Below are 9,329 nucleotides of genomic sequence, written 5' to 3' on the forward strand. Positions count from 1 at the left end.
GATATTATACATGGGATCTCAGGCAATAAATATATATATTCGGTTTAATCTGACCCTTTGTAACAGCCGCACCCTAATTAGTCCCACCTAATTAGCTAAGCAGGGACAGATTAACCGCACTGTCCACTACTCAATGTCTGTGAGGGGTCGGGCAGTTCACAAAGTCAGGGGTCATGGTCGTCATTAGGCAAGTCGGGGAGCCTTGGCGACTCGATCAGCCTCGCCACGGGTCGGTTGTAGATCCGCCCTTGGCCGAGCACTTCTGCCACTCTGACCTTTCCGTCGGCACCAGTGGTCACTTTGCTTACGCGGCCGGCCGGCCACGCAGCTCGGGGTGGTGACTGGTCTATGGTCATGACGACTGGACGGGATGGTGGGGGGCTTAGGAGGATGCGGGCCTGAGACTGCTTTGATCTGGGCTTGGCTGTGCTTTCTCCTCCTCCGTCTGTTTCTCTTGTTCGCTCTGTACCCCGTGTGAGGAGGGGCCGGTCCCGGCCGCCCCGTCAAGGAGTCGCTTGGGGTGCTGGGGTCGAGGTCAGCTACGTCTGGAGCGCAGCTGAGGGGGGTGGAGTTCCGAACTCCCTCTGGTACCCACGGTTCTCTCACGGGCCTCTCGCTTAATGTCAATAGCCTCTGCTGTATGGGGGAGAGGCCGGTGTCTTCTTCTGTCGCTCTGGAGTGGAGGCAGCTAGTGGCTGCTGTTCGGTTGAGAGATTTAGCGAGGGGGCCTTGCAATGTCCATCCTAGGCGGGTCTCTACTGCTGCAGGACAGCCTCGGGGGCCTGTATGGACCCGGTCAATCGGGACTATGAGTTCTGCATGGTCGGAGCCTATCAACAGGGTCGGGGTAGCGCCGTCTATGAGCGGGATAGGTAATTGGCGCAGGTGCACATATTTATCCATCAACTTGGTGACGGGGTAGGTGTACTGCGATAGTCCTATTTCTTGGCTGGTGAAAGCATTTGTGATCTTGTACCGTCGCTCTGGCTGCCCGCTTGCTGCGATAGTGAAGGAGACATTCTCGCCCTTTATCGTCTTTAAATCTCTTCTTATTGTCCGAATCGTCATTTGGTTCTCGCTCCCCCGCAGTCCCAGCTGGGCCGCAGCGGACGCGAGCAGAAGGGTCTTCTCTGACCCGTCATCAAGGACGGCGTAAGTGTCCATGACTTTGTCCCCGTGGCTCAGGAGCACTCTGACCACTTTGAGGAGCACTCGGGGGGTCTCGCTGTGCTGGTCAATGTGGAGCACTCCTGTCTCGGGTGGTGACGTAGACTCTATATGGTACGAGTCGCACCTTGTCCGCCAGTGTCTGCCGTGGCAGTCGGGACACCAGGGAGCGGTCTGGTGGAACTTTGGTTCTGGTGCCACCGCCTCGGCGTGGTACATGACCGCGACGGGCCCACTCGGTTGTCCTGGCTGACGCTTGTTGAGGTCATGCAGGACCTCCAGGTGGGTGCCACCGCACCTGCTGCACTTCCTTTTCAAGTGGCACTCAGCTGCTAGGTGGCTGCGCGCGCAGCGGAAGCAGCGGCGGTGGTCCTTGACCCACTGGCTCACATCATCCGTGGTCAGCTTCTTGAAATCTTCGCACTGATGGAGCCGATGTTCTCCCTCACAGTACTGGCACTCAATCTTCCACTGGTCCTCTTTCGTCGAGGGGGTGTTGTGGTTGGAGTGCTGCGGTACTGCTTCGGCTTGGTGCATAACAGTCACCGATCTTCTTCCATCATTTATTCTCCTGGGTCCCTCTCTGGAGCTTGGCGTGCTCCGCCCGAAGGTGTCCAGTCGTAAGCTGCTGACCTCTCTCGCCAGGAAGTCGGCCAGATCAAGGAGGGATGGCTCGGGGCCGTCGGGGTCGCGGTAGTCCCTCTGCCGCCGAAAGCGCTCCTGTCTTGCGGGTGGCAGCTTCTCCAAAATCCTCTCAACGTTAGAGTTGGCGTATAGCTCATGCCTGCCCTTCTCCCGTTGCGCTCCCAGCATCCCCACCAGGGACTGCACTTTGATTGACAGGTCGTCTAGTGAGCGATTGTCTGTTGCTGGGGGTAAGCGGTCAATATGCCTTATCTCTTCTATTACGTAATCCCATATACGTCCATATCTCTGGTCCAGCGCTGCTAGGGCCGCTGTGTATGGTGTCGAAGAGGTGGCATAGGCCAGCGCTATATTGTGCGCTCGCGGTACTTTCAGGTGCTTCAGTAATATTGCATACTTGTGGCGTTCATCAGCGACATCCACCATCATTGTCTCTAAGCACATCCGGAGCTCCGTGTACTGTGCTCGACTCTCATAGGCGAAGTCTGGAAACGCTGTGGGTGACTGATACATCGGTGAGCGTTGGGGGAGAGGCCTCCTAGGCGAGTCTCCTCTGGCGTGTCGTCTTGGGCTGGTACTTGGTGGGTACCGAAGGTCGGGTACCCAGGTGCTGTTCCTCGGGGCTGGCGGTGCGTCAAACTCACCCGTGAGTTGAGTCGGGGGTTTGTAGCGCAGGGCCTCGGGGCTGACTTCTGGGCTGTACTGGACCTCCTGGTCCTGAGTACGTTGCTGCGGGTCGGGGCTGTACTGGGCCTCCTGGGCCAGAGCACGTTGCTGCTGGTCGGCTTGACACTCCTCCTCTTCCTCCTCCTCTTCCTCTGCTAGGACCTGGAGTCTTCTGTTCAGTCTCTCGGCGTGGTTCGGTTCTGTACCCCGGTTGCTAGGTCTCGTATGGACCGGCTGGGGAGGGGGTTCGGAGACGTGGACAGGATCCTCCTGTAGGCGGGGTCCCGGGTCGCTTCGTCGGGTAGGGGAATGTGTCCTAGACCCATGTCTTGACGACCTCTGAGAGCTCCGTGCGGAGTGAGGGGGTGTCGCCATGGCAACCAGTTTGTCCATCAGCTCCGCCTGCAGCCGGTCGCGCTCTGCCTCGCGCCGGGCATGGGCTGCGTCGCGCGCTGCTTCGCGCTGGGCATTGGCGGCGTCGCGCTGCGCATTGGCGCTGGCCTGGGCAGCGTCGCGCTGTGCGTTGGCGACGTCGCGCTGGGCATTGGCGCTGGCATGGGCAGCGTGGAGCTGTGCATTTGCGGCGGCGTGCTGTGCATCGGCGCGGCTTCTCTCAATGTTCTCTTCTGTCTGGAGGCGTCTGGTCTCCAGCCTTATGCGGTCGTCTTCACTCCTTTGTTGCGCCTGGAAGCGCTCTCTCTCGCCTGCAAACTGTTCGCGCTCGCGCGTCTGTTGCGCTTGAAGTCGATCGCGTTCGGTGGAGGCTGCCAGGGTGGCGATGAGTGCTTGCGCCAGCATCTTGTCCGCCGCGCTGGGGGAAGACGCCGTTCGGGGCGATCGGCTCCCGGCAGTACTTGTTGGAGACCCATTCTCCTGTTGCGCACCGAGGAGATCCATCTCCTGGGTGCGCGTCTCTTTAGGGTTGTCTTCCTCCCGGAGCTGATCGGGGGCTATTTGTTCGGTATTGTCTGGGGGTAAAGTCGTGTCAGTTCCCTCCTGGTCCCCACCGTGAGCTTGGTCAGTTACATTAGCACCCACTAGGGCCTCTGTGGTCGGGGTAACCTGGTTGTTAGGGTCGGACATAATTTTACTTTCTACTTTTTCCGCGTTTAACTTCCCTTTAAAGCTAGGTATTGGACTGACAGAGTATGCCTCTAGGTAGGGAGGTGGCTGTCGTCTGCGCTGCGGGCGATCTAGCTTAGGAGAACCGTTTGTGGAGTGTTCGTCATCGGCCATGTCAATATTAATATTATATTAATATTACGCTAATTATTATCCGGGGCTCGAAGGACCAATTGTAACTGAGGGGTACAATTCCCTGACTGTATTAATCAAGTACTGATATCATTAAATCACTACCGTCTATGTACTCCTGGCCAATACTGTACATAAGTATTTTAGATTAGAACACTCCCACAATAACACGGTTTTCCACACAAAATACTTGTTTACAATATTTATTACATAAAAGGGATTATATTACATGACTTAGTTGCGCTTATAAGGCAAATAGAATGTGCATAGGCGAGTCAATAGTAAATATTAAGGATTATCTCTGGTACTCTGGGATGGGGGGTACTACCGGTTGTAAGCCAGCAGAGGGAGGCAAAGCTCTATGCAAGTCCAGGGTTCAAGGAGGCGATGTCACCCCTGGAGCGGCGGGGAGAAGCAGCCTGGTCCCAGGATGCGCGCCGTGTAGGTGAGAGCCGTGGAGTCTCTGGTACGACAGAAACGGGCTTGAGTGATGTCCCCACGGGCACGTGGATCCCACAGCAGTGGGTGTAGATGGTTCTCTGCTTCCAGCAGCGTAGTGAAGAATGAAGAATAATAATCCTTGCCGGAAAAGTGGCACTGCGGGCGGGGTGTAAATCCCCCGTGGTGCTGCTGCTCCGGTGCAAATATCCTCCGGTGCGGTAGTGCACGGTTGACCTTGACGTTACTATACTATTAGCACGGGCAATAAGTGCTCTATGTAGACGCACAATCACTCACTCCACGTGGTCTTTGACTCGTAATGAAGGCTTACTAATAAATAGCGAACGATACGACAAACAGACGTATTAGGATAACACGAGGCTCTATCTTGGGCAATGCGAGCCCTGCTCTGCCCACGTTGCGTAGTGGGTGAGACGTTGCTTGGATAACTGAACCAGACTGAACTGAAGGCGAACTGAAAGGGAACTGCAAGGGAAGTTCTACATTTCTTGCGCCCTATTTATATGTACCGTGGACAAATAGTGCCATTCTGCTTTCGGTAGCCGTATTAGTGGGCAGAAGCTGGGCATGTACAGACATATCTCATCGGTACCTTTGAAGTCAGCTCGAGGGGGGTAAGGCAGTGGCGCCTAGGGGATCGCTTCCAATAGGAGAACGAATATTATGGTCTGTCCTGCTACCAGGTAAAGGGATATTCCGTGCATATTGTACAAGGAATATACAGGGGATATCAAACGATATACAAATATTATACATGGGATCTCAGGCAATAAATATATATATTCGGTTTAATCTGACCCTTTGTAACAACCACTATAAACTGAGTTGCTATGGAGGTGTGTGAAAGATGTAGCCAGCAGGACAGTGAAAGATGTAGCCAGTAGGACAGTGAAAGATGTGGCCAGTAGGACAATGAAAGATGTAGCCAGTAGGACAGTGAAAGATGTAGCCAGCAGGACAGTGAAAGATGTAGCCAGTAGGACAGTGAAAGATGTAGCCAGTAGGACAGTGAAAGATGTAGCCAGTAGGACAATGAAAGATGTAGCCAGTAGGACAGTGAAAGATGTAGCCAGTAGGACAGTGAAAGATGTAGCCAGTAGGACAGTGAAAGATGTGGCCAGCAGGACAGTGAAAGATGTAGCCAGCAGGACAGTGAAAGATGTGGCCAGTAGGACAGTGAAAGATGTGGCCAGCAGGACAGTGAAAGATGTGGCCAGCAGGACAGTGAAAGATGTGGCCAGCAGGACAGTGAAAGATGTAGCCAGTAGGACAGTGAAAGATGTAGCCAGTAGGACAGTGAAAGATGTAGCCAGTAGGACAGTGAAAGATGTAGCCAGTAGGACAGTGAAAGATGTGGCCAGCAGGACAGTGAAAGATGTAGCCAGTAGGACAGTGAAAGATGTAGCCAGTAGGACAGTGAAAGATGTAGCCAGTAGGACAGTGAAAGATGTGGCCAGCAGGACAGTGAAAGATGTAGCCAGTAGGACAGTGAAAGATGTAGCCAGCAGGACAGTGAAAGATGTAGCCAGTAGGACAGTGAAAGATGTAGCCAGTAGGACAGTGAAAGATGTGGCCAGCAGGACAGTGAAAGATGTAGCCAGTAGGACAGTGAAAGATGTAGCCAGCAGGACAGTGAAAGATGTAGCCAGTAGGACAGTGAAAGATGTAGCCAGCAGGACAGTGAAAGATGTAGCCAGCAGGACAGTGAAAGATGTAGCCAGCTGGACAGTGAAAGATGTAGCCAGCTGGACAGTGAAAGATGTAGCCAGTAGGACAGTGAAAGATGTGGCCAGTAGGACAGTGAAAGATGTAGCCAGTAGGACAGTGAACGATGTGGCCAGTAGGACAGTGAAAGATGTAGCCAGTAGGACAGTGAAAGATGTAGCCAGCAGGACAGTGAAAGATGTAGCCAGCAGGACAGTGAAAGATATGGCCAGCAGGACAGTGAAAGATGTAGCCAGCGGGACAGTGAAAGATGTGGCCAGTAGATTTGATTTGATTTGATTGGGGATCCCCATTAGCTGGTGCGATAGCAACCAGCTAGTCTTTCTGGGGTCCACACACAAAAAAACATACAAAAACAATCACTATTGCAAAAACTAAATGATTAAAAGTCAGTAGGCCTACACACAATGCATAATGAAACTACTGTAACAATTAAGATAGCTAAAATTATATTAGTGTAAAACAAAAACAAAAAATTACTTTACAGTGTTAAAAACAATTTAAAAACAATTTAAGATTCTTTTTAAAAGTGAATCTACTGTAAATGCAGCAGAGGTTCCGAGGCAGGCCATTCCAAAGAGTTAATGCTCTAAAAATAAAAGATCTCCCCAAAGCGCTGGTTCTAGGACCTGGCAATTCAAGCTGCCCACTACTGGAACCTCTAGTGTAATGCTTGTGCACCGTATTACTAAAAACAATCTGATTATGTATAAAAACAGGAGTTTTACTGCTCATGACCAACTTGAACAGCACAAGTATATTAAAAGACAATCTATTTTCAACGTTAAGCCAAGAGAGGCGGGCATGCATACGGCTCACATTAGACCTTAGTGAGCAGCCCAGTACCAACCGTGCTGCCCTGTTCTGGACCACCTGGAGCTTCCTGAGGTCACCACTGGCAGCAGATGACCACATCGCAGAGCAATAGTCAAGATGACATAAAACTAAACTTTGCACTATCTGACATAAAAGGGGACGGGCAACAAAAGAAGCACATTTCCTGGAAATACCAATTGCTCTTCCCATTTTTAAAACAATATAATTAATATGCTGAGACCAAGACAGAGTGCAATCCAGCATCACTCCAAGGAGTTTAGTACTTTCAACTTGTTGAACTGCTGAATTACACAAGTTTAAATGAAGCTTTGGATTTGTAGATAACCTGTGCCTTGTTCCCAGCACAATACATTTAGTCTTGGAGATATTAAGGACAAGTCTATTACATACTACCCAGTCATGCACAACTTTAAGTTCTCTACTCAAAACTTCATTAAGTACATTACATGATGGTGCAGCGTAATACAATGTTGAATCATCTGCATAAAGAACTGTTGTAGCACATTTGGTAGCCCAAGATAGGTCATTAGTAAATACAGAGAAGAGCAAAGGTCCTAGGCAACTTCCTTGCGGCACGCCACACTCTAGACCTCTGCTACTGGACAGGCTGCCATTTAGATACACCTTCTGTGATCTAGAGGACAAATAACTTTAAAGCAGAAGAGTTAAAACCATAACATTAAGTTTCTCAACCAGTAGAGAATGGTCCAGCACATCAAATGCAGCACTAAAATCTAACAGCACAGCTCCCACCAACATAGAGTTATCTATAGCTTTAAGCCAGTCATCATGTCATCTGTATCAAGGCAGTAGAAGTAGAGTGACCAGCTCTATAGGCATGTTGAGAATCTGTTGCAAGCTTGTTTGAAACAAAATACTCTTGAATTTGTGAATGCACCAACTTTTCCATGATTTTGCTCAAGACAGGTAAAATACTTATAGGTCTAGAATTTCCCTCATTAAAAGCAGCTTTGGTATCCTTAGGTAAAGGAAAAACCTTAGCCTCCTTCCACTTTTTTGGAAATAGGCCCACATCCAAACATCTATTCATAATATGACATATAGGAGATGCTATGATACCAGCAGACAATGGTATAGAACAATGAAAGATGTAGCAGTAGGACAGTGAAAGATGTAGCCAGTAGGACAGTGAAAGATGTAGCCAGTAGGACAGTGAAAGATGTAGCCAGTAGGACAGTGAAAGATGTAGCCAGTAGGACAGTGAAAGATGTAGCCAGTAGGACAGTGAAAGATGTGGCCAGTAGGACAGTGAAAGATGTGGCCAGTAGGACAGTGAAAGATGTAGCCAGTAGGACAGTGAAAGATGTAGCCAGCAGGACAGTGAAAGATGTAGCCAGTAGGACAGTGAAAGATGTAGCCAGTAGGACAGTGAAAGATGTAGCCAGTAGGACAGTGAAAGATGTAGCCAGCAGGACAGTGAAAGATGTAGCCAGTAGGACAGTGAAAGATGTGGCCAGTAGGACAGTGAAAGATGTGGCCAGTAGGACAGTGAAAGATGTGGCCAGTAGGACAGTGAAAGATGTAGCCAGTATATCCGACCCTGCACCTTCAATGGCCACACATTGCCATGGGAGCTGGGTGAGCGGAGCATCTGCATAATGGTATCTAGTCCGGCCAGCAAGCAGGTGCACACACTGTGGTAGACGAAGCCAATGGAGAGCCTCGTGTTCTCCTCAAATGTGTCCGCAAAAAGAACCTGCCGGAGTGAGTTTCCGCAACGAGTATACTGTTGCCTTTCTTTGGTCACATCAGTTGAGTGACTGAGAAATAAATAATCACATTCTCACATTCAAACACAGCCCGGCACGCTAGAAGAGAATCTTGTGTGAGAATCTTGCCTCGTCAGCAGCTCCTCTTAGATTACGTCTCTGGCCTCGCACGGCCGGTTCTAACACGCTTCTACTGTGTGTGTGTCAAAAGTCAAGTGGTTTTGCTTTGAATTCAGACTTCTTCTTCTTCTTATCGTGTTTTCTTTAGTACTGGAAGAACGATTCCTTGTTTTACCGCAGTATCCGCCTCCTGTCTGATACCAGTGCATCTCTAAGCTCTTCGTCGCCCTTTTCTCTCTCTCTCTCTCTCTCTCTCTCTCTCTCTCCTCTCTCTCTCTCTCTCTCTCTCTCTCTCTCTCTCTCTCTCTCTCTCTCTCTCTCTGTCTCTCTCTCTCTCTCTCCCTCTCTCTCTCTCTCTCTCTCTCTCTCTTTTTCTTTAGTCTGTCTCTCTCTCTCTCTCTTTAGTCTGTCTCTAAGCCCACGTCCGTGTCACGTCAGTGAGAGAGGGGACACTCAGCTATGTCTGAGAGAAAGAGAGAGGTAGAGGTAGAGAGAGAGAGAGAGAGAGAGAGAGAGAGGCAGAGACAGAGACAGAGTTAGAGAGAGACAGAGTTAGAGAGAGAAAGAGAGAGGTAGAGAGAGAAAGAGAGAGAAAGAGAGGTAGAGAGAGAAAGAGAGGTAGAGAGAGAGAAATAGAGAGAGAGAGAGAGCGAGAGAGAGAGAGAGAGAGAGAGAGAGAGAGAGAGAGAGAGAGAGAGAGAGAGAGAGAGAGAGAGAGAGAGA

Source organism: Notolepis coatsorum (assembly GCF_963971535.1).
Source record: "Notolepis coatsorum genome assembly, chromosome: 5".
Classification (NCBI taxonomy): Eukaryota; Metazoa; Chordata; class Actinopteri; order Aulopiformes; family Paralepididae; genus Notolepis; species Notolepis coatsorum.